This window comes from Thamnophis elegans, chromosome 5 (genome assembly GCF_009769535.1).
Source record: "Thamnophis elegans isolate rThaEle1 chromosome 5, rThaEle1.pri, whole genome shotgun sequence".
NCBI lineage: Eukaryota > Metazoa > Chordata > Lepidosauria > Squamata > Colubridae > Thamnophis > Thamnophis elegans.
The window spans coordinates 57,158,700-57,183,670 of NC_045545.1; the positions used below are offsets into that span (position 1 = coordinate 57,158,700).

General features: G+C 39.8%; 1 long non-coding RNA gene across 5 annotated transcripts in view; it reads left to right on the plus strand.

Annotated features, from left to right (window-relative positions):
- Positions 1 to 24,971, plus strand: part of LOC116508830 — a 172,371-nt gene that overhangs the window by 102,940 nt on the left and 44,460 nt on the right. For all 5 annotated transcript variants that reach the window (XR_004255423.1, XR_004255426.1, XR_004255424.1 and 2 more), the window contains one exon: positions 10,773 to 10,921. This is a non-coding gene — a long non-coding RNA (uncharacterized LOC116508830). The remainder of the gene's footprint in view (positions 1 to 10,772; positions 10,922 to 24,971) is intronic.

The window sequence follows — 24,971 nt, forward strand, 5'->3', positions numbered from 1 at the left end:
GGCTTTCTTAAATTTCATATATGGTAAACATTTATATCCTAAGAACTTAAAAATGTCTATCATTGTGTATTATAATTTCTTATTGTTTGGATTACTATTGAATATGAACAGCTGTTGCATATATATTCAGCTATTTGGTTAAATGTGGTTAGTATCTCCTCCCCACCACCACCATTGCAATCTTAAAACTAAATTTATCCCTCTGGATGCTTTGCTTTAACCTGAAGTTATTACTTCAAGGCTATGGTAAGTAAAGTCAAAAGCAAACATACTGAGGTGTTTATGAATCAGATCTGATCTATATATAGCAGCGACAACAAAGGGAAATAATGGATAAATAGCTGACAAAGTCTAAAATTCCTCCATTTGGGAAAACAGAAACAAAGACCATTAATAGTAAAAACAGATCAGATGATATTGCTTACTGACTGTTTTTTTGGCATATTGATGACAAAATTGTAGCAATAGGTTTATGGCAATAAAATTGATATCAACATCAATTTCCATGTTAGAGTCAAAATGAGGCATTGTATATAATTCTGTTGGATGATGCTTTTAGATGTATCAGAAGTGTGTTCTTTTAGAAGCTCCCACAAATTAGTATGCAAGCTTTTGAGTTCTCTGGAACTCACTCTATTAGTCAAGATGCCACAGAAAGCAAAGGATGTGGAAAACATTAAAAAGGTCTAATGCAGATTTTAAACTATTAGAACTATGCAAAGTTTTAAAGTGGTAGTTCAGTTTGACCAAACTTTGATTTAATCATTCCATCAATGCAAATTCACTTCAATGCAGAAAATTGAATAAGATGGTTGTGAAGCACTTCATAACGTTGCAAAGCACTTTGAGGATTTGATAGCATTTGTGTTGCCACTTAGATCATTAGAGACAATATCCAATTTGCAAGTTTACTTCCCTATTTGAAAAACTGGGAAGGCAGTTAAGTACCATAATGAATTTTCTGACACATGAATTGCTTGCTAATAAATTTCATCCCAGCCATTTAAGGGGGATAAAGCTAATATCATGTTGGGCTTCTTTGTCAAATCTGTTATTTTGGAAAAGCAAGTGGAAAAGTAATGTTACTTTGAAATTTTAAAGTTAAAATTAAGTTACATTTTCTACACTACCAGTATATGTTATGTTCTTTAATGACTAATCTGGATGTTGCTGTTTTATCCATTTTTATTTTTTGCTATCTTGGCTGAAATGTCATATAGTCATGTTTGAAAAAATGTATAGTGGTAAAACTCATGCTAAGTTTAATGTCACCAAGGGGCTATATCTTTCATTTTTTTAAAATCCCATTTGCCAAGAAATAGGTCCAGATGTTCTGATGTCTTCCCTATATATTCAAGAAGTCACCATGGATGGCCTCTGGCTGAAGCAGAATGGAATTGGTGCATCCATCCTTGCTCTTCCTCCCCTCTCAATGGCTTTTAATACCATTGACCATGGTATCATTTTGGCCTGATTTAGAGAGTTGTGAGTGGGTTGCCCAGTTGAGTAGAAGTGAGAGGTCCAGCTCACACTATTTTGTGCGGTGACTCAAGGCTCAGTACTTTCTCAATTTCTTTTTTAACATGTGCATGATATCGCTGGATAACATAATCCATCATAGTGCAATGAGGTATCATTACTATATTGATGATACACAATTATACATCTTCATCCCAGGTGATGTTCTTTCATGATGTTGGAGACTTTGGTGACCTGGATGGGATTATGGCTAATTCCTCTCAATGATTCTTCACCTTGTTCCTCCATATTTATAATACCTTTTTCTCCCCCTTCACCAGTGTCTCTGCCCATATAGGTACGCTGCTTGTTGCAATTAGCTTATATCAAAAATATTATTTGATTAGTTTCTGAAAGAAGAGGCAAAATAGAAAAGGGCATTAAGATTGAAGGAAAGAAAATAGATTAAAGGGAGGGCCTTTTATAGTTATTGTTGCTGTTGTTATTATTATTATTAACTTTTATTCATTAAACCTGAAACTCAGTCAACTAAACATTTAAAAATGTATCACAAATACTTTTGGTGCAGATGGTTGATACTGGTTGCAACCAGTATCCTAGCTATCAAGCAAGTACCTTCTTAACATGTATGATGTTCTGAGTAACACAGATTTTTTTTTTTGCAGTTCTGCTGCTGTTATTGCAGGAAGTTGCAATTTATTGATGTATTTTGTAAAATTCTTGGACATGGTACCAAGTGCTCCAATGACAATGGGTATCACTGTTACATGTTTCATCCAAAATCGTATAGTTTCGATGGCCAGGTTACTATATTTCATGATTTTTTCCAGTTCTTTTTCTTCAACTCTGGTGTTTCTTGGTACATCAATATCAATAAATTATACACTTTGGTTTTCAACAACTGTGATATCTGGCATGTTGTGTTCCAAATGACGACCTATCTGTATTTGAAAGTTCCAAAGATCTTCATCTTCTCATTTTTGACAACTTTTTTCACTGTATGTTCTCATGACTTTTGGGATACAGGTAAGTTGTATTTTTTACATAATGATCACTGGATTAAATTAGCAACTTGGTCTTGTCCCATTTAAATAACATGGGTGGCCACTTGTGGGAACTCCACTCCCACAAATGCCTCATCACGAAAAATATGTATTGTGCCCTTAGTCTTGATAACTGAGTTCAAAGTTATCAAATTATCAAATTGTCTCTGTCTCTCTCTCTCTCTCTCTCTCTCTCTGTATGATGTGCATGCCTTCCATGGTGTGCCCAACACCTTTGAACACCCACACGGTCACCTGCCAAGCAGCAGAGAAATCTGGCTTCAGTAAAAGAAAAAAAAGCTGTTTAAAATTAGCCCTCTCTGCCACTCTGCTAAAAGGCCAAGAGATAACAGGACGACTAACCATATTTGATTAACCCCCAGAGCGGTAAGAGGCTGAATTGGGAGCTCTGAGAATTGGCTTGTAGGACACAGAATATCGTGATCATAGGATTTATTGGGCACCGGTTTTACTTCATAGAATATATTTACAAAAATAATTGGAAGGGATGTGTGGGTGAGAGAGAGGGAGGAGAGAGAGAGAAAGAGAGAAAGTAAGAGAGGAAGGAAAGAATGAAAGAAAAGGAGAGAGCGAGAGACAAAAGGAAGGAAGGAAGGAAGGAAGGAAGGAAGGAAAAAAGAAAGAAAGAAAGAAAAAGAAAGAGAACTTATGACCACAATTTAGCCCAAAATTTTGGTTGCTAAGCAAGAGCATTGTTAAGTGAGTTTCACATTTTCCAAGTTTGCCATGCCCACCCGGTCACACAACCCCAAGCCATGCCCACCCAGTCACATGACCACCAAGCCACTCCCACAAAACAGGCCACACCTACAGAATAGGTTCTAAAAAAATTTGAAACCCACCACTGCTTTCAACCCTAACTTATCAACAGGTGATTTCCAGAGAGAATTGAAAGATTTTAGATTTTTTTAGATTTTATTAAACATTTATAGGCCGCCCTTTTCCCTGAGGGGACTCAGGGCGGCTTACAATAATAGGGGAGGGGAGTGCAGGACAAAACACAAAAAGAAAATGTGAGTAAAAATAATTAGCGGTAAAAACACAACATTCATTCAACATTCGGGAGGGGCGAGAGTAAAGTCTTATCCCCAGGCCTGACGGGATAGCCAGATCTTGAGGGCTGTGCGGAAGGCCTGGACGGTGGTGAGGGTGCGGATCTCCACAGGGAGATTGTTCCATAGCGTCGGAGCTGCAACTGAGAAGGCTCTCCTCCGCATAGTCGTCAGTCGGCACTGACTGGCGGATGGAATTCGGAGGAGGCCTACTCTATGCGATCTGATGGGACGAAGGGAGGTAATTGGCAGAAGGCGGTTTCTCAAATAGCCAGATCCACTACCATGGAGCGCTTTGTGAATGGTAAGTAGGACCTTGAAGTGCACCCGGAGATCAACAGGTAGCCAGCGCAGCTCACGGAGGATCGGTGTTATGTGGGCAAACAGTGGTGCGCCCACAATCACTCGCGCGGCTGCGTTCTTGACTAGCTGAAGTCACCGGATGCTCTTCAAGGGCAGCCCCATGTAGAGCACATTGCAGTATTCCAGCCTAGAGATCACAAGGGCTCGAGTGACTGTTGTGAGGGCCTCCCGGTTCAGGTAGGGCCGCAACTGGCGCACCAGGCGAACCTGGGCAAATGCCCCCCTGGTCACAGCTGACAAGTGATGGTCGAAACTCAGCTGTGGGTCCAGGAGGACTCCCAAGTTGCGGACCCTGTCTGAGGGGTATACATTTTGACCCCCCAGCCTGATTGATGGAACGTCGGCCAAATTGTTGGGAGGAAAACACAACAGCCACTCGGTCTTGTCCGGGTTGAGTACCAGTTTGTTAGCTCTCATCCAGTCTTTAACAGCCTCAAGACCCCGGTTCATCACGTCCACCGCTTCATTGAGTTGGCACGGGGCGGACAGATACAACTGTGTATCGTCCGCGTATTGGTGGTATTTTATCCCGTGCCTCCGAATGATCTCGCCCAGCGGTTTCATGTATATGTTAAATAGTAGGGGGGATAAGACCGAACCCTGTGGCACCCCATAAGTTAGGGGCCTCGGGGACGATCTCTGCCCCCCTACCAACACCGACTGCGACCTGTCCGAGAGGTAGGAGGAGAACCACTGCAAAACAGTGCCGCCCACCCCCACCTCCCGCAGTCGTCGCAGAAGGATACCATGGTCGATGGTATCAAAAGCCGCTGAGAGGTCAAGGAGAACCAGGATGGACGCATGGCCTCCATCTCTGGCTCTCCAGAGATCATCGGTCAATGCGACCAAAGCGGTTTCTGTGCTGTAACCGGGCCTGAAGCCGGACTGGAAGGGGTCAAGGTAGTTAGCTTCCTCCAAGGTACACTGAAGCTGGAAGGCCACCACCTTCTCAACAACCTTCCCCACGAAGGGGAGGTTGGAGACTGGACGGTAGTTATTAAGAACGGCTGGATCCAAGGATGGTTTCTTCAGGAGGGGTCTCACCACCGCTGCCTTGAGCGCGGTAGGGAAGTGCCCCTCCCGAAGAGAGGCGGTAACAACCGCCTGGATCCAGCCTCGTGTCACCTCGCTGCTGTTGGCAACCAGCCGGGAGGGACACGGGTCCAGTATACAGGTGGAGGCACTCACAGCTCGCATAGCCTTGTCCACATCCCCGGAGGCAACATCCTGAAACTCAACCCAGAGATGGTCTGCCAAGTCATTCCCTTGTGTCTCAGCTGGATCTGCGGGAGTGGAGTCCAGGTCCGACCGAAACCGAACAACTTTGTCCGCCAAGAACTGAACATACTCCTCAGCCCTACCCTGTAAGGGGTCCCCCGTCACCCTCCTATTTAGGAGGGAGCGGGTTATCCTAAACAGGGCAGCTGGGCGGGACTCGGCGGACGCTACCAAGGTGGCAATGTGTGTTCTTTTCGCTGTTCTTAATGCCCGGATGTATTCCTTGGTGCATGCTGTCAAAAGTGCCCGGTTCGGTTCGGACCTATCGGATCTCCACTGGTGCTCTAGGCATCTCCTCCGGCGCTTTATCTCCCGGAGCTCCTCGGTGAACCAAGGAGGCCTCCGGGAGCCACTGACCCAGAGGGGCCGTAGTGGCGCAATCCGGTCCAGAGACTCTGATGCTGCCGAGTGCCAGGCAGCAGCAAGAGTCTCCGCCGAACTGTGGGCGAGAGTATCAGGAATAACCCCAAGCTCCGTCTGGAACCTTACAGGGTCCATAAGTCGCCTGGGGCGGAACCACCTGGTCGGTTCCTCCTCCCTACAGTGGGGGTTTGGCCTCCGGAAGTCTAGCCTCAGTAGGCAGTGGTCTGACCACGACAGGGGTATGATCTCATTACCCCTCAGACCAAGATCATAACTCCACTGCTCCGAGAGGAATACGAGGTCGAGTGTGTGACCCGCTGAGTGGGTTGGGCCTCGAATTACCTGGGTCAAGCCCATGGCTGTCATGGAAGCCATGAACTCCTGCGCTCCGTCAGAGCGTTCACCGAGCGAAGGCAAGTTGAAGTCCCCCAGAACCATAAGCCTAGGGAACTCAACTGCTAGCTCGGCTACTGACTCGAGGAGCGAGTGGAGGGCTGCTGCAACGCAGTTGGGAGGCAGGTACGTTAGCAGCAGACCCACTTGACCCTTGAGGTCCAGCTTCAACAGTAGGGACTCACACCCGACAAGCTCCAGAGCAGGGATCCTACGAGGTGCTAAAGACTCCCGGACTACAATAGCCACACCGCCACCCCTTCCCTGGGCTCTCGGCTGATGAAGCACCTGAAATCCGTCTGGGCACATCTCTACGAGGGGGACTCCTCCCTCCGTGCCCAGCCATGTCTCAGTAATACATGCCAGGTCTACCCCCTCGTCTAAAATCAAGTCCCGGAGGAGGGGAGCCTTATGAACAACAGACCTGGCATTTAGCGACAGCAGCCTGAGACCAGGGTCCTGATTACTCGTGCCATCTGACCTTGGAGTGGGACTCCTAGGGCCGGAAGGAGGGATCTCTGTGATATAGCGAACCCTCCTTCCCCGGTAATGGCCTGCCCTAAAGTCCCCACCATATCTGCCCCTCCCTGTTATGACCGCAATGCCCTGACCCTCTCCCATGGATGTAGTTCCCCCAACCACCCCGGTGACCCCCGCATACCCCGCCAGGTCCTCCGAATCAGTCATACCCAACTCTCACACAGACAGCCCTCACTAAAAAGTTAAAACACAAATACAGCAATATTAATAGTAAAAGAAAGAAGGGAATGGTATCACTTTGAGTACTTGGTGAAAAGATTTATGTATTTATTTATACCTTTCTACCCTTCCCATTTCATCTAAGTGACTCTAGTGGTTTACAGTAAAAACACTTTTTTTTTTTAAAAAAAGGACAGAAATGTAATAATCAAACCAATGTTATGAAGGGCCTTGTTGATGATCTAAGGCAGAGTGGGGAATTTGTGATTCCCAAGAGGCTCTTTTGTAGCCCTTGCAGTCCTTGAACATCTTTGCTGAATGCTGACAGACCAATTTCCTGTCATTTGAAGAATGAAAAGCATGAGAATAAGCATATAATAGTAAAAATAAAAACAAAACAAAAATCTCTGCCAAAATTCATTATTTTTCCCAACCATAATGCCTCTGGATTCGGATCTCATGACATGAATGTGTACATAAAAATTAAGCTTGCTTGCCTGGCATGTTACATGTTGTATATGGACCATAGTATTTGATTTGTAGTCACTTTAAGAATCATCTAGATGTATAGAATGTAAAGTCAAGATAAACATATCTTGTTTAATCCTGTTTTAGAATTATAGGGATTTTTTTTTTAAAAAAATACTTAATGCACATCAGTCATACAGAGACCATACTGTAGAAAATGCTTCAGATGCACTCTATGTTCTTGCGATCTGTGAAGATGAGACCTACAGTGTATAGTGTATAGGTTGACCTGCAGTGAAAAGAAATGTCTGGAATGAAATGTAGTGTCAGCTGAAGGATTGAGTGGCATACATTTACCTTTTGCATCGGAGTAGTGTTTGTTCTTCTCCTATCCATCATTCTTCAAAAGTGGATAGGAGATATTCAGAAAAAGTATATTTTGCCTTTTGTATTGCATGGCAATGTGATTAGAGAGTCCCCTGCTTTGTTTTTTTTTTGTAAATGTTGTCTCAATCTTTAGAAAGATTGACTGTACCCATCCTTTCGCCATTTGACCTAGGTAGACAGGCAGAAAATAGCCTACACTAAGAACCCAGTTTTGCTAAAGTGAAAAGATTCTTCTGGATTCTGAAAGCAGTGGTAAAATTGGGATTTTTTTCTCTCCCCCGGGCTTAATGTTTTTGTGTATATATGTAGGCAGGGATTCCATGCTGGTTCTGTTTATTTGCAAAAGCATCCCAAGTCATACAAATCTCCATCTGAGATTTCATTAAACATTTGGGCTGTCAGCCAGAACATGGTGCATCAAAAGACTGCATGAATTATTACAGAAGCATTTAGGAAGAATTGAACGAATCATTTTGTCTGCAGTGTGTTTGGGTGCATTTAAAATACTAAAGAAAAAAGGAACAAAGAACATTCTGCCTATAAGTTAAAGTGATGCATGAATTGCATAGAAGACTTTTGTGAATTCAAAATTCAAAGCAATAGAGAGAGGCAAACTAATCTGAGTCACAAATAAACACAATGTGCAGAATGACGCAAGGGGAGGACTGGCTCCAAATATAAATAGTTTTCAAATTCCATGGGCAGGATTCTTTGCAAAAGTGTACATTGCAAATGACATAATTAGGTTAATTTATCTTCTTTGCATTTGACTATGGCCACGCAGGCCAGGATTTTTTAAAGTATGCTTGCCTTGTTTATCCATTGTGCTAACCTATTACTATTGAGTTCATATATCAGAGTGTGTCAAAACTAAAATACATGATAGATTAGGTACTCACATCACACTGTGTGTGTGTGGTAAAATTAAAACTTGATATCATAACAAATAATTACAAAAATGTCACAAAAGTATATCCAAAGTATTTTATTGTGGTAATAGTAGCCTATTTGTACTCACAAGAAAAGTATAAGGGCAGACACAATAACAGAAAACGAATGAGCAACATACATTAGTGGAGGGACATTCCCACATTCATACTTTAAACAGGCAGACATATAAGATACTACATTGCAGTTACACCAATTTAGAATAATTCTGTGGCTGAAAAATTGGCTACCTACTAAAGGTCCATGTTTGATATTCAAATATATTCCCTAAAGAGGTGTTGTTGTTGTTAGTTGCAAAGTTGTGTCCGATCCTTTGTGATCCCATGGACAACGTTTCTCCAGGCCTTCTTGTCTTCTACCATCTATTAAATGAGTCCATTTAAGCTCACACCTATTGCTCCAGTGACTTCATCCAGCCACCTCATTCTCTGACATCCTTTTCTTCTTTTGACCTCAGTATTGTACTTGAAAAATACTGTTTTAGAGTGGTTTTAGTTTTGTAACATTTCAAGCTTCAAATGTTTAAATAGCTATTCATCCCTTCACTCCACCATACCACTTTAAAGGCTGGAAACACCTGCATGAAACTTGAGACATTATTGGAATGGTCTGAACTAGAAAAAAACTTCTACATTTTTTTTTACAATCAACATATTTTGCAAATCCCGTGTAACATTATTCAAGCAAAGTAAAAATATTAAATGATTATTCAAACTATTATTTTAGAGAAGGGAAATGTGGCTTATAGAAGCACTGATGGCTATAGATAATAAAACCAACATTTAGCAATTAACCAAGAAGGAAAAATGGATTGGTGGGTAAGTCAATTAAAATAAGAATTTAAGAGGACAAACATGTGTTTCCCATGCCAGGAAAAGTTATGATCATCTACCAGCTAATGATGGGAAATTTACTTTACTCATGATGTTGGGGACAAGAAAACTTCTTTTAGTGCTGTTTTCAAGCACTTTCTCTAAGGCCAACAGAGGATTTTAAAAAAAGGCTAATTGCAATATGGGGAAATTGGAAGAGTGGATTTTCCTGTTGATAATGTTTTACTGCACTGTTGTGGCAAAAGTTCAGAAATATATGCTGCTTAATGGAATGTGGGTTCCTCCCCGCATCATGATAGCTCAGATTCCTGTAGATAGAAGGATTCTTTTAAGGGAAAAGGCACATAATGGAATTTTTAGTGTCTCTCTTAAAGATTCTATAATTAGTTGTCTTGACAGCCTTCAAGATAAATGACAATATAGTCAAAAGAAGCTGAGAAGGATCTCAACAAGAGCTCTGAATGGGCTTTGGAGGGACTTAGGATTTCTCTTTTCCTTGTAATAATAAAGATAATAATAATTTTAAAAGAACACTTTTGTCCAGTATCCTCCAACAATTGCCCTTTCGTAGGGTTATTATTCCAGAGTAAAGCATTTTTATGGAACTGGGTTTACATTATCCTTGCTATTGGAGATCTAACTTGCAAGGCTGTTCAAATCCTTTAATCCATAAATAGGATTGTAGCTGGGCTGCTTTCCAAAACTGTAATCTCCAGTATTTGAATTATTACAAAAAAGATTAGGGTATTTCAAGTAATAACATTTCAAATAAATCAGCTTCCATGGAGAAACAGCAAGCTAATATTTGAATTTAAAATATAAAGACATATATAGCTACTTGTTGGTATATTCACTGATACAGGGAAGATTTTATTTTTTCATCCATGCTATTCTTCTTTCCTTGTTTCCTTGTTCCATATTCAATCCATGGACTTTACAACCAACCAGTTAGGCATATTCATGGTTACTATACTCTTTGATGAGATACTAGAAAAGTCTGCTCATTTTCAAAGAAATATACATAAAATAGAAGGTTTGTTACCACTTAAAAGAAAAAAGAAAGTAGCAACACAATAAAAGCATAGAAAAAGACAAAAAGCTTGTAATATACACATATTCCAACTTTCCCTGACTTCAAAGGCAAAAATGAAGTTTTCAATATTCACTAAATCTGTCCAATAATTTTTCCAAAGAGAAAGATGTGACATTTTCTGATTGACAAAATATATAATTTTTCAAAAAATTGTTAGATCACACATCTCCAAAATTCAGTCCTTTATAACTGGAGTTATAATATTTTTTCATTTCCTAAGGTTTATTACTTTTCCTATTCCTATACACCCTCCTTGTCTTTGTTCAGAACGTGTTGTTCCAAATAATACTTTTGTAAATTAATACAATACATGTCTTTTAAAATTAGCATTTTTTCCTGTTAATTTTGTCAGGAATGCACAGAATCTGAGTGGAGACCTTTGCCTACAATGAAATGTAATGCAGCAAGTGAACTGGAAACACTGCCTAATTTCTCACAAGAAAGAAAATATTATCTTTGATGAGAAGCAGAAAAGGATAGGCAGTGGTGGACTGGATGCAGGTAAAATTTTGTCTTTTAAGAAATGACCAGTGACCCTTTGACATGCTAAAACAAGCTAATCATTAAGTGTTCTTCATGGTTTCTCTTATATTGATACAACTACTACAAATCTCTTTCCCCTACTTGTCTTCTCCACCTTCTCATATTCCATAGGTAGTAAAAAGCATCAATATAGATTATTCTTTTTCTTTTTAATGGAGAAGGGTATCTTTGCTTATTGATTTTTCTTGGGCTGGAGAAGGATAACGTGAGATTATTTCAGCTTGGTAAAAGGTGGGTTTGGTGCTATCCACATTAATAATTCAAATACAAAGTGTCCAACTTGAACCAAACACAAGTCAGAAGTTGTTGTTTTTAATTCATAAGAAACTGTAAAATTTAGCTATCTATCAGTAGCTGTCTGTTTTTTCCTCCTAGAGAGATTCTGAAAGTGGATTCCTATTATCACCCAATTGGTCTAAATCCATGATGATGAACCTATGGCACGCAGAGCCATATTTGCTGACACCCCAGCCATCACCTCTGGCATGCTTGCGCACAGCAGCCAGTTGATTTTTCACCCTTCTGGAGGTCTGGGAAGGCTGTTTTTGCCCTCCCTGGAATTAGGAAAGACTCCAGAGGCTGGGGAGGCTGAAAAACAGCCCCAATGGGCCAAGCGGAAGTTCAATAATGATCTATTTCCAGCTTCCAGAGGGTCTCCAGGGGAACCGGGGGAGGACGTTTTTACCACCCCCCCAGGCTTCAGGAAAGCCTCCGGAGCCTGGGGAGGTGCCGTGTGCACATGCATGGGGGGTTGTAGCACGCAGGCAGGGAGGTTGGATTGAATTGGCATGGGCGCACGGGCACAATTTTGGCACACTGTAAGAAAAAGGTTCACCATCACTGGTCTAAATGGTCCCTTTATGATGGACCCATTTTAATAGTCTGTAGTTTTGCAGAGGAATATTTTAAAACATTGGGCCATTTTCCTTCTATGAGATCAAACCGCAGCTATTTTCAAAAAAGTTGCCACATTTCTAACAGTCATGCCTCATGAAAGTCATTCCTCCTTCACACTATTAATTGTTTCAGGTTTTCCCTGCATGGTTACTGTTATTTCTGTTTGATAAGTTGTCATATTTTTATTTTTAAAAATGGTTTCAGATTATAAAATAATAATAACACTAGCAAAACTAGGGTTATTTTGGGGGGAGGGTGATGGTTAGAATTGTTACAATTTTTGAATCACTGTAGAAATATATTCTTTGTGTAATTTAAATAGGTTTGTTTGTTTGGTTTTTCTTAAATTGTTTACAGAAATTTGTGGCCAAAGAAATTTTCCCATTTGTTCATGGGAAGAGGAAAATATTTAACAAATTTTCAAAGGAAGGATTCCCATTTGGCAGTGCCAGCAGTATTTCTAATGAAAAAAAAACACAGTAGAAGGAATATCCTTATAATACAGTTCTCCATGATTTAATTGAAGCACCTGAAGCTAAGGTGCTTCAATTACCTACAAGAAAGATGATTGCACAATGAAGAAAAGGACATACACATGCACAGCACTTTGCCACCTTATAAATAAATAATATCACACTCCATCCATCATAATTTATTTTCTGCTTTGAAAGCATTTCTAAAGTCAATTGTCTTTTATCAAACAAGTTAGAAAAAGCAGAATTTCCTGGAGTAGTCCTACTATTATTTTGAATGAGACAGATATCTCAGCAACAGAATCGAGGTATTCTGATTTTAAAAAAAGGTATTTAATCTATCGTCATTGTCCTTTTATTGTCAAAAACTGAAATAGTGGCAGAGCTTTTTATTCTGTTTAAACAATATAATAATTTGACTAGCTTTTAGTGCTATTTCTGGTAAGTTACTGTTCTAGGTATTGGCATTTGGTGCTCTGCGTTATTCAGTATAAAGAACAAAGCATGTCCTTCAACTGCCACTATGGGCCAATTCAGAAACATACAAACCATTTTTTCTTATACATAGAAGGCCTCACATTCAGATCTGATCAAGATCCCAAATTATTTCAGCTTTTGACAAGGAGAAAGAATTCCACTCAGCTTATAGAAGAGAATGGTGGTGAAGCTTCAGAAATTGGTTAAAGAAGAAACCATGTTTTTATGAAAAAGATGATATGTAGGGCAATCCAAAGCAATGTTTCCCAACCTTGATAACTGTAAGATGATTAGACTTTTACTTCCAGAATTTCCCAGCCAGCAGAATTACACCCTGATTTGTTCCTTTTTTGTTTTCTAATGGAAAGCAAGATAAACAAGCTTTAATCACACGAAATACAGCTCTCCTCCATGACCTATAATTGCAAAGGTTGTTTGCTATAGTGAAGAACAACATTACAGCTAAAGGCTCTGTCAGCATGTCCATTACACAGCTGGGATTATTTTAGTTCAGAATTCATCTCTCAGCCATTTCAAATCAAGCTGAAACTTTGAGTTGCCAGCTGTCAGCCTACTGAGGGATAATTATGATTCTTATAGAAACTAATAAAACAAATGGATGTTTACAGCCATGTTCTTGAAAAAAATGTATGGTTCTCTTCTGGTCTATGCTTATTTGAAAAAGCAGCAATAATAATATAAAAGGTAGAAAATAGCATGGTTTTAAAATTTCGTTACCATCTATTGTAGGCATAGTAACTTGCCATAATTTGACAGTGAATCTTACTAGTTAATTGAGGTTTGTCATAGTGTTTGTTGAAAAAAGATTGTCATGTTCCTATATGATTTAACTTTCATTATTTCTGATTATTTATTGCTCTATTACATTGTATTCCCCATGGCACTATTTTAGTGAAAAATAAGATAAAATGGCAATAAATAATATCTGGATTAAAGTAACATTTTCTCCTTTTCTTAAAAAAAAAAAAAGAGATTTGAAGGCTATTAGTAGACAACCTTTGTAATTAATCCAACCTAACCTAATCCAATTAGCCATAAAAAGGTTGATTAGACATCCTTAAGTTACCACTTAGTAGCGAATATTACATGAACTGTCTAAATACATATGCAGGCCAGTTAACTTCTCAGTATGGCATGCATTTTAATTGAATTATATGTTTGTAAATTTGCATTGAACAATATAAATTAATTAAAGATCAGTATCCTTTTTTGTTGAATTGTTTGATGGATAAATCACAGATAAGTACTGTTAATAATTATAATCACAATCATAATCATAATCATAATCACAATCATAACCATTATTATTATTATTGTTATTGTTGTTGTGGTTGTTGTTATTATTATTATACAATTGTATCACAGTGGCCAGTTGTTTCGCCGGATTTGGCATTGGTTACTAGTCGGGCCCCACCCAGGGGCCTAGGACGTTGTAACGTATTTTCGTAATATGCGTGCAGATCCAAGCAATGCGGCTTTTTGCATTTGACTGATGGTGATTTTGTCAATTTTAACTGTTTTAAATGTAATTCCAGTGCTTTTGGAATAGCACCCAGTGTGCCAATTACCACTGGAATTATGCCAATTACCACTGGAATTACCACTGCTGATTTGAGCCATAGTTGTTGAATTTCGATTTTTAAGTCCTGGTATTTTGCGATTTTTTCATGTTCCTTCTCGGCGACCCTGCTATTACCTGGTATTGCAATGTCTATGATTGTAACCTTATTTTTCTCAACCAGTGTGATGTCTGGTGTATTATGCGCCAGTATTTTGTCCGTTTGTATACGGAAATCCCACAAGTTCTTGACCATCTGATTTTCGGTGACTTTTTCAGGCTGATGTTCCCACCAGTTTGTTGCTGTTTTAATATTATAATTTTTGCACAAATTCCAATGGATCATTTGTGCTACTGAATTGTGCCACAATTTATAATCAGTCTGAGCTATTTTTTTTACAGCAGCTGAGTATGTGATCAACAGTTTCATCAGCTTCTTTGCAAAGTTTGCATTTGGCATCATCAGAGGATTTTTCTATTTTGGCCTTAATGGCATTTGTGCGGATAGCTTGTTCTTACGCAGCCAGGATTAGTGACTCTGTTTCTTTCTTTAATGTACCTGTTGTTAACCATAACCAAGTTTGTTCACTGTCCACTTTATCTTTTATTTTTTCCAGAAATTGGCCATGCAGTGCTTTGTTCTGCCAACTCTCCATTCTTGATTTTATCACATCTTTTCTGTATTCTTGTTTCGTCTGTTGGGCCTTCAGTAGTTTTTTGTTCTTTACTTTGATTAATAGATGTTCTTGATTCTCTTTTAAATAATCAGCCAGTGAATGTTTTTCTTCTTCAACTGTTTGCTTCACTTGTAATCTGCCACCTGATTTTCGGGGCAGGTGTAGTCTATCAGTATCACCACTTGGATGTAAACTGTAGTGCATTGTTATTAGTTTCCTGGTTTTTCGGTCCAAAATGTCCAAATCAGCTTGTGTCCAGTTAACTATACCAGCTGTGTATCTTATAACTGGTATTGCCCAGGTATTTATGGCCTTGATTGTATTTCCACCATTCAATTTAGATTTCAAAATTTTCCTAACTCTGTTGGTGTACTCTCGCCTGACAATAGTTTTTACTTCTCCATGCTTGATGTTATCCAACTGCAGAATGCCTAAGTATTTGTAGGCTTCATTTTCGTTGCATTTAATTAGTTCCCTTTTGATTTTGCCCCTTTTTATGGATACAGTGGCGCATTTTTCCATGTCAAACTGCATTGAAATATCGGTGCTGAATACTCGGACTGTGTTTGTCAATGATTGGATTTCTGTTTCTGACTTTCCATAGAGTTTCAAATCATCCATATATAGTAAATGCGAAATTTTTTCAGCTTCTTTGGCTGTTTGGTAGCCTAATTTCATTTTTTTAAGATTACTGATAGTGGGATCATTGCGATGATGAAGAGAAGAGGTGAAAGTGAATCACCCTGGAAAATTCCTCGCTTGATATTAACCATTCCGTAGTTCTCATTCCCTACTGCCAACTCAGTTCTCCACTGTTTCATAGCCTTTTCAGTAAAGGATGTAATATTTTTGCTAACCAGTTGTTTCTAAGCATTTTATGATCCAACTATGTGGCAATGAGTCGAATGCCTTTTTGTAATCAATCCAGACCATATTTAAGTTTGTTTTTCTGTTCTTACAATTTTCTAATATCATTTTATCAATTAGGAGCTGATCTTTTGTGCCCCTGCTCCTTCTTTTGTTGCCTTTTTGCTCTACTGGCAAGATGTTATTTGTTTCCAAATAACCCATAATGTTATCTGCAATAATGCCTGTCAGTAATTTGAAGGTTGTTGGCAAGCATGTTATTGGTATGTAGTTTTCAGGTATTGTTCCTTTAGTCGCATCCTTCTGAATCAAGTATGTTTTTCCAGTTGTTAACCATTGATCAATTTGACCCTTTTGTAAAATTTCATTCAGTTGTCTGGCCAATATTGCATGTAAACCAATCAGATATTTGAGCCAGAAACCATGCAATTGGTCATTTCCAGGTGATGTCCAATTCTTTACTTTTTTTACTCGATTTTTGACCATCTCAGTTGTTATTTCTAACACTTACATTTGCTTATTGCCAATGGTTTTCTCAAGTCACGTATCCACTTTGCTTCCTTTTTGTAGTCCTTTGCATTTTCCCACAGTTCTTTCCAGAATTCAACCATGGCCTGCTTTTCTGGTTTTTCACTTTTGGTGTCACCATTCACATTAAGACTTTGATAAAAATGCCGTTGGTCTGATCGAAATTGCTGATTTTGTTTATATTGGATGATTCGTGCCTCATATCTTTCAATTTTTCTAGCTGTTGCTGTTATCTGCTGTTTTACAATCTCTACAGCTTCATTGATGTTTCTTGTATCCAATCTATATCTTCTGATTAGCTGATCTATGATTTTGCTGTTTTTAAGCCATTGCTCATGCATGTTCTTTAAGTTGCTAGCATCTGCCCTTAATTTTTTGACTTTTTGTTCTAATCGGATTCTCCACTTTGGCTTTGATGCTTTTTCCATTGTGTGACTAGGTGCTTTGATTTTAATGCCTAGTTCATTAGTGACTATTACAGCTGCACTGTACATTAACTGATTCGTTTCCAAGATGGATCCCGGTTTGATTGTTGAAATCACTGGATTAACCATTTTCATAATAGGGGCCAAAAGTTTCTTAGGCACAATTTTTAATGATGGTAAACGTTGCCTTTCCTCATTAGACAGAAAATGCTCCATGATCTTGTCCTTCAATTCTTTTTGTTTTTGAGTTAGTTCATCAGTTGGTTCAATGATATCTGGTTCTGGTGGTAGCGTTATTATTTCCTCCACAACATCTTCTTCTGGAAGTTCTATTACAATGTCTTTAGTTGTGTCTTGAGTATTGGTTGTTTCTGCTTGTGATGTTGTTTTTTATTTTTGCAAATTGCCTGAATTTCCTCAAGTACAACTTCACTAAACACTGGATTCCGTATAATAAATCACCTTTGATCGGCTAGTCGTTGTTCACTAACATTTGAATCTGGTTATTGTTGCTTCCATAATTCACACATTCGCTTTAAATAGCCTCTTTTTTATGGCTCTGAGTTGTAATAACAGGCCATTATGGCACGATTTTCATCTGCACTATATTTTTGTCATTTTGTTGGCTGGTCCACTTGTAGCCCACTTGTCGATGGATGTCCAGGGACCTCAACATCCGTCGCGGCCCTTGTTAACCTGTGCGACTATCGATGCAGTATAGAATATTTATTCATTTCTTTCACCATGTTATATGGGTTGGCGGAGTTCTTTTATGGGGCCAGTTTGCCAACCTGACACCAACCCTCCTCCTTTCTCATCCGGGCTTGGGATCGGCAACGGCGGAGTTGTTGTTGTTGTTGTTGTTATTATTATTATTATTGTTATTATTAGCTGTTTGGTAAAACAAAAGCTGAACTGAATTTATTAATTGAAAGCACAGAAGAATTTAGCCAAGACATTGGTATGCAGTTTGGAATTGACAAATGTGCAACAATAGCAACCAAAGCAGGCAAGGTCATAGAAGATTATGGAATAGAACTTGAGCATGAAGAAATGGTAAAGGCAGTAAAACCAGAAGAAGGCTACAAGTACTTGGGGATTTTAGAGGCCTCTGACTCAATGCATAATAAAGTCAAGGAATTAACTTCAGCCAAGTACATTCAATGAATTCGCAAGATATTAAAGTTCAAATTGAGTGGAGGAAACATCTTAAAAGCCATAAATACCTGGGCTATACCTGTGATCTGTTACTCTGTAGGAATAATTGATTGGACCCAGATGGAGTTGGACAATTTGTACAGAAAAACAAGGAAGTTTATGACAATGAATCATGCTTTGCACCCTAAAAGTGATGTTGACCGATTATATCTACCAAAAGCAGAGGGTGGTCGAGGACTCCTACAAGTAAAACAGACTGTGGAAGAAGAAAAACACAGCTTGAGTGATTACATCCAGAAAAGTGAAGAACCAATGATTAAGGAAGTAAATAAAGGAGGCCTTTTAAAGACAACTAAGTCAAGAGCTGAATATAAGAAAGAAGTAATTGAGAAGCGAGCTGAAAATTGGAAAAACAAAGCTATGCATAGCCAATACTTGAAAAGTATTGAAGGCAAAGCTGACCAAAAGCTAACTTGGAACTGGTTAAGATCAGGAGCACTGAAAAAAGAAACAGAAGACCTTATTTTGGCAGCTCAAGAACAAGCCTTAGCCACTAACTACATGAAGGCAAAAATTCAACATGATACCACCAACAGCAAATGTTGCCTCTGTAATGAGAAAGATGAGACAGTTGAACACTTGATCAGTGGGTGCAGCAAAATTTCACAAACTGACTACCTACAACACCATGACTGTGTTGCTAAGATCATTCACTGGAAATTGTGCCAAAAGTTTGGATTTCAGTACAGCAAAAACCACTGGGAACATCAGGTTCAGAAGGTTTTAGAGAATGAAAAAGTCAAGATCTTGTGGAACTTCAGAATCCAGATTGACAGGCACTTGGCCCACAACTCACCTGACATAACAATAATTGAAAAAAAAAAAAGTACGGTTCATTGACATTGCAATATCTGGAGATGCACGAATTGAAGATAAACAGCAAGAAAAAATCACAAAGTACCGGGACTTGCAAATTGAAGTTGAGCAACTGTGAAAAAGAAATTGTGTGTTATCCCGATTATAATTGGAGCCCTTGGAGCAATACCTAAAGGGCTACCTTGCTATTTGGAAATTTTAAATTTATCATACTTGAACATTCTGATTCTACAAAAAACCACCCTGCTTGGAACAGCTTATATCATCCGACGTTACCTTAACAGTTCCTAGGTCCTTGGTTAGGACGCGAGCTGTTGAGCTACCAACCAGCCCCAAAGGCTGTGAATCTCACCAAAAGATTAACCACACAATAATGCAGATCCGTGCAGTTTTATAGAAGTAATTCACAGCTTGGACACATGATTTCAATCCATTTTTGAAAAAAAATATCATATAAATAAATCTTCCTGTTTATGATCACTGTCAGAGTAGATGGAACTAAAAATTGAGAGAGGAAGTAATATATGTCAGCTAATAATTAATAGTAATTATAACAGTAGTAATCATAATACATAAAAGTCTACATATATTTATATTTTCCCCATATATGATAAGTTGAGGATAATAAATATATACAGACTTCCTCCTCCTCTTGCTCCATCCAATCTGACAAGTAAATCAGACTGAGAACAAATGACTAGCTTTAGGCTAGTCACCCAAACTTTATTGATCTATTGTTCAATAATGATTTAGACCTGTAAAGTAGTGTTTTTCTACTCTTCATTCAACAATTGGCATGTTGTAATGTTGGAAATCTATTTTTATGCCTAAGAATAAAGCAAATACAGTATCTCCTTTAGTGTTATCCCCACACATTTTGCAAAGCACTTTATTTGAGGGGCAATTATGGTTTATTCTTTATTTGTGCACAACAGCTGAAAGCTTCAGGCAAAATTTTAACCATTGTGCACTGTACATAAACGCAAAAACATCTGTTCTTGGATGAAGCTATCAGTCAAAAGAAGACAGCAAATGCATTTTGTCAATATTATAATGGAAACTTTTTTCCCATTCTAGTTTTAGGAGAGTGTCCTTTTCTCAACTTTTGTTCAAGTGACATGATGTCCTTGTCAGGATTTGTAAATGACTAATAGAAAAAGTACAAACTCAAATCCAAATTGGGTTTTCTCATTTTTCAAGGTAGCTACATGACCCAATTCATTTGTTTTCCTCTTCTTAATGTGGACAGCATAAACCAGAGGCTTTTCAATGTTAGCTAAGTGCATTCTTAAGTGCTCTGTCTTATTATTGTTATGTTTCTTCCAGCCTTCCTTGTCTCTTTGGATAACCTTGGATAAGATTTAATATATCACACACAATTCTTGACTTCATGGATGGTATCATGGTTCTTCCTTTTCATTCAACTGATGTAATGAATATCTTCCTTGTAAGTTGGAGTCTTATCCATTGACCTGTGTAATGGAAAACCTGTTGCTTGCTCACTTTCAGGCCATTCAATCTTAGATTGTCATATGGCTGCTCTGATATAAATGGAAACTCATGTTACAATAACTGAATAGGTGCTCTGTATGTTACTTTATGAAGAAAATAACTTTTTAAATACTTCATTGTCTCCATGGTTTTAGGAACGTCCTCTTCCTCTATATTACCCTCACAACTGAAGAGTGACATGGATTAGATCAGGATAAGCAACCTGATGTCCACAACCTGATGTACTGTGTCATTCATATTGTATGACTATTGATGTGTTCATTGATATCTCCTATGACTATAAAACTCTCCTATCCCACCAGACTTGGGAAATTGACATGTTGAAAACAGATCATAGATTTCTAGCATCATATTTACAAATAAATTATTCCAGATTCTTATATGGGCATTCTTCAAAAACAAAAACAGTGAATTACTTTGGAAGTTCAATGTTCTGATTTTTTTTTGTTATAATAGTTTGGCAATGAGTTATTTTCTGATGTCAGTGATCTAAGGCACTGTTTCTCAATCTTGGCAACTTTAAGATGGGTGGACTTCAACTTCCAGAATTCAACTCCCAGAATTAAAGTTGCCAAAGTTGAGAAAAAATGATCTAAGGAACTAATTAAATGATAAGGGTAAAGCTAGTTTCCAACAGTTTAACTGCTCTTGTTTAGAGAGCCAACATGAAGCCAGTTGTATCTGAACCAAGCACTTGGATTACATTTTAAATGCATATTCATAAAAGCATAGAATGTATTATATTCAAGGGGTCTTACGGATTTTCAACTCACCTGATTCTTTAGAAGACACAATTGAGGTATAGTAAAATATAGGCGTTTCTCAAGACTCTCTTTCTAGCTTCAGCCTTTGTTCTGTTTCTTCTTAGTTTCCATCTCAAAGCTTCCAAGTTTTATCAATTATTATGCTTTCTTAGGAGTTATATACTGCTGAATTCCTACTATGTATTTAAACTCCACTTCCAATAAATGTATTACCAATGTTAATTCTCCCTTAATCTGACTGTTCTTTTTTAAGTTAGAAAGAATAGAATTAGTACACAAAGCCATGTAACAACATGTTTACAGTTTTTAGAACCCTTCCACCCCCCCAAAAAAAAAACTTTGGGAGAGATCAAAGGTTTTTGGAAGCTTAGCAGGTGAAGGTATCACTGAAATAGGTATGTCTCTAATTTTAGAAAATTGGGTAGTTTAAGGATAAAATAAGTAAACGGAGTCCTATTTTCTCTTAATTATAAAAACAATTGTATCACCGAAATTAGTGGTTCTGCAATTAAATGTTTGGTAATGTGATCAAAAATATTTTGAGGACACCAAAAATAAGGTTTATGGGATTTGCTTATATGATGTTGGGTTGCCTATCTATGGTTGAAATTTATGCTGTCAAGGCCATATATCTTTTCCTAAATGGATTCTTGCTTCTCTGTTATTTTGAACTCTAGTGTATGTCAGAGATAATCTTTACATAATGATTATCAATGGTAACACTTTCTAATGATTACATCAGCCCAGTCCATTAGATCCAACAGAGAAAGTAACTAACAGAGAAGATATATCTGCCAGGAACCTATGGGTACCAGGAGGTAGGCCTTCTCTGCAGTGGTGCCCACCCTATGGGACAGTCTCCTACCCTAGAATTAGATAAGCTCTGTCCCTGTTATCATTCTGGAAGTCACTTAAGACCTGGTTATGTCATCAGGCCTGGTAATCCTGTTCTTTGATAACTCCATTGTAGTTGATCTCTTTATTCTCTCTGTGTGATTTGCATATTTTATTCTAACTTTTTATATTTTTATAAAGATTGTTTTTTTATATATTTGCCTTATGCATTGTTGCACACATCCAGTCTCTTTTTCTGAGATGCCATATAATCTGATTAATAAAATAAATAAAATGATGTCCTCTTTAATATCCAGTGTTTCTTTGATTGGAGTGAAAATTGGAGTGAATCAATAAGAAATAGGAGTAATTATTCTTCAAATTAATGAACCATCAGTGCACCAATTCAGCTCTATATGTGTCTACACTTTTATGAATAGATTTCTTTTGATGATTTGCTGTGGAAGTGAATATATGCAAGTTCAGTTTCAGTTTCAGTTTCAGTTTTATTGAGTTTGTATGCCGCCCTATTCCCAAGAGACTCAGGGCGGCTCACAATAAAAAAGGGAGGGGATACAAAAAAAACAAAAAACACCAATTTAAAATTCTACAACAACCATAACCTCGAATGGGGCTGGATAGCCCCAGGCCTGCCGGAACAGCCAGGTCTTAACCGCTTTGCTAGTAAGGGTCCAGATCTCCACGGGGAGATCGTTCCAGAGGGCCGGAGCAGCCACAGAGAAGGCCCTCCCCTGAGGAGTCGCCAGCCGACATTGGCCGGCAGATGGAATTCAGAGGAGGCCTAATCTGTGGGATCTAATAGGTCTTTGGGAGGTAACCGGCAGGAGGCGGTCTCTCAAGTACCCATGTCCGATACCATGTAGGGCTTTAAAATTAACGACTAGCACCTTGAAGCGTGTCTGGAGACCAATAGGCATCCAGTGCAGCTCGCGGAGGATAACGTGGCTGTACCGAGGTGCACCTACAATCGCTCGCGCGGCTGCGTTCTGGACAAGTTGAAGTCTTCGAACACTCTTCAAGGGCAGCCCCATGTAGAGCGTGTTACAGTAGTCCAGTCTTGAGGTGACGAGGGCATGAGTGACTATCTGAAGGGCTTCCCGGTCCAGGTAGGGCCGCAATTGGTGCACCAGGAGAACCTGGGCAAAGGTCCCCCTGGTCACAGCCAACAGATGATGTTCTAAAGTCAGCTGTGGATCCAGGAGGACTCCAAAATTGCGAGCCCTCTCTGAGGGGCATATAATTTCACCCCCCCAGGCTGAGAGATGGAATAGCTGGACCATCTTTGGGAAGGAGCATCAATAGCCACTCGGTCTTGTTGGGATTGAGCGCCAGCTTGTTCATTCCCATCCAGACCCTAACAGCCTCCAGGCACTGGCACATCACTTCTACCACTTCACTGAGTTGGCATGGGGCGGACAGATACAGCTGTGTATCATCCCCATATTGATAGTATTTAATCCCGGGTCGGCGTATGATCTCACCCAGCGGCTTCATGTAGATGTTGAATAGGAGGGGGGACAGGACCAAAACCTGCAGCACCCCATAATTGAGGGGCCTAGGGGTCGATCTCTGTCCTCTGACCAACACCGACTGTGACCTGTCCGAGAGGTAGGGGGAGAACCACCGAAGGACAGTGCCTCCCACTCCCACCTCCCGCAACCATCACAGAAGGATACCATGGTCGATGGTATTGAAGGATGCTGAGAGGTCAAGAAGCATCAGGATAGAGGAGTGACCCCTATCCCTGGCTCGCCAGAGATCATTGATCAGCGTGACCAAAGCAGTTTCCGTGCTGTAGCCAAGTCTGAAACCGGACTGAAAGGGATCCAGATAATCGGTTTCATCCAAGGACCGTTGGAGTTGAAAGGCCACCACTTTCTCAACAACCTTCCCAACAAAGGGGAGTTTGGAGACTGGATGATAGTTACTCAAGATGGCTGGATCCAGAGAAGGTTTCTTCAGGAGGGGTCTCACCACCGCATCCTTTAGGAGGTGTGGGAAGGACCCCTCCTGGAAAGAGGTGTTAACTATCGTCAGGATCCAGCCATGTGTCACTTCCCTGCTGGTCAAAACCAGCCAGGAAGGGCACAGGTCCAGTATACAACTGGAGGCACTCACTGCTCCCATGGCCTTGTCCACTTCCTCAGGAGCGACAAGTTGAAACTCGCTCCATAAAATTCGCTCAAAACCTTCCCCCGGTACCTCGGCTGGTACCGTGCAATTGGAGTCCAGATCTGTCCAAATCCGAGCGACTTTATCAATTAGAAACTGAACAAATTCCTCAGCCCTACCTTGTAAAGGGTCGTCCGCATCCCTCCCTTTCAAGAGGGAGTGGGCTATTCTAAACAAGGCGGCTGGGCACGATTCAGCGGATGCAATAAGAGCAGCAAAATGTGCAGATTTTGCCACCCGTATTGCCACAAGATAGGTCCTGATAAAGGCTCTCATCAGTGCTCGGTCTGACTCGGAGTTACTGGCCCTCCAGCAGCGCTCTAGGCGTCTCTTTTGGCGCTTCATCTCCTGGAGTTCCTCAGTAAACCAAGGAGCTCTCCTGGATCCACTACCTCGGAGAGGCCATAAAGGTGCAATCCGGTTTAGAGCCCCTGCCGCTGCTGTATTCCAAGCAGCAACTAAGGACTCTACTGGATTGTGGACGAGAGTGTCAGGTATTTCTCCAAGCGCCGTCTGAAATCCCATAGGGTCCATCAGGTGCCTGGGGCATAACCACCTAATCAGTTCCTCCTCCCTACAGCGGGGGATTGGTCTCCGAAAGTCAAGCCTCAGTAGGAAGTGATCAGACCATTACAAGGGCAAGGTCTTAGTGCCCCTCAAATCTAGATCACGTCTTCACTGCTCCGAGAGGAATACGAGGTCGTGTGTGTGCCCCACTGAGTGAGTCGGACCCCGGATTACTTGGGTC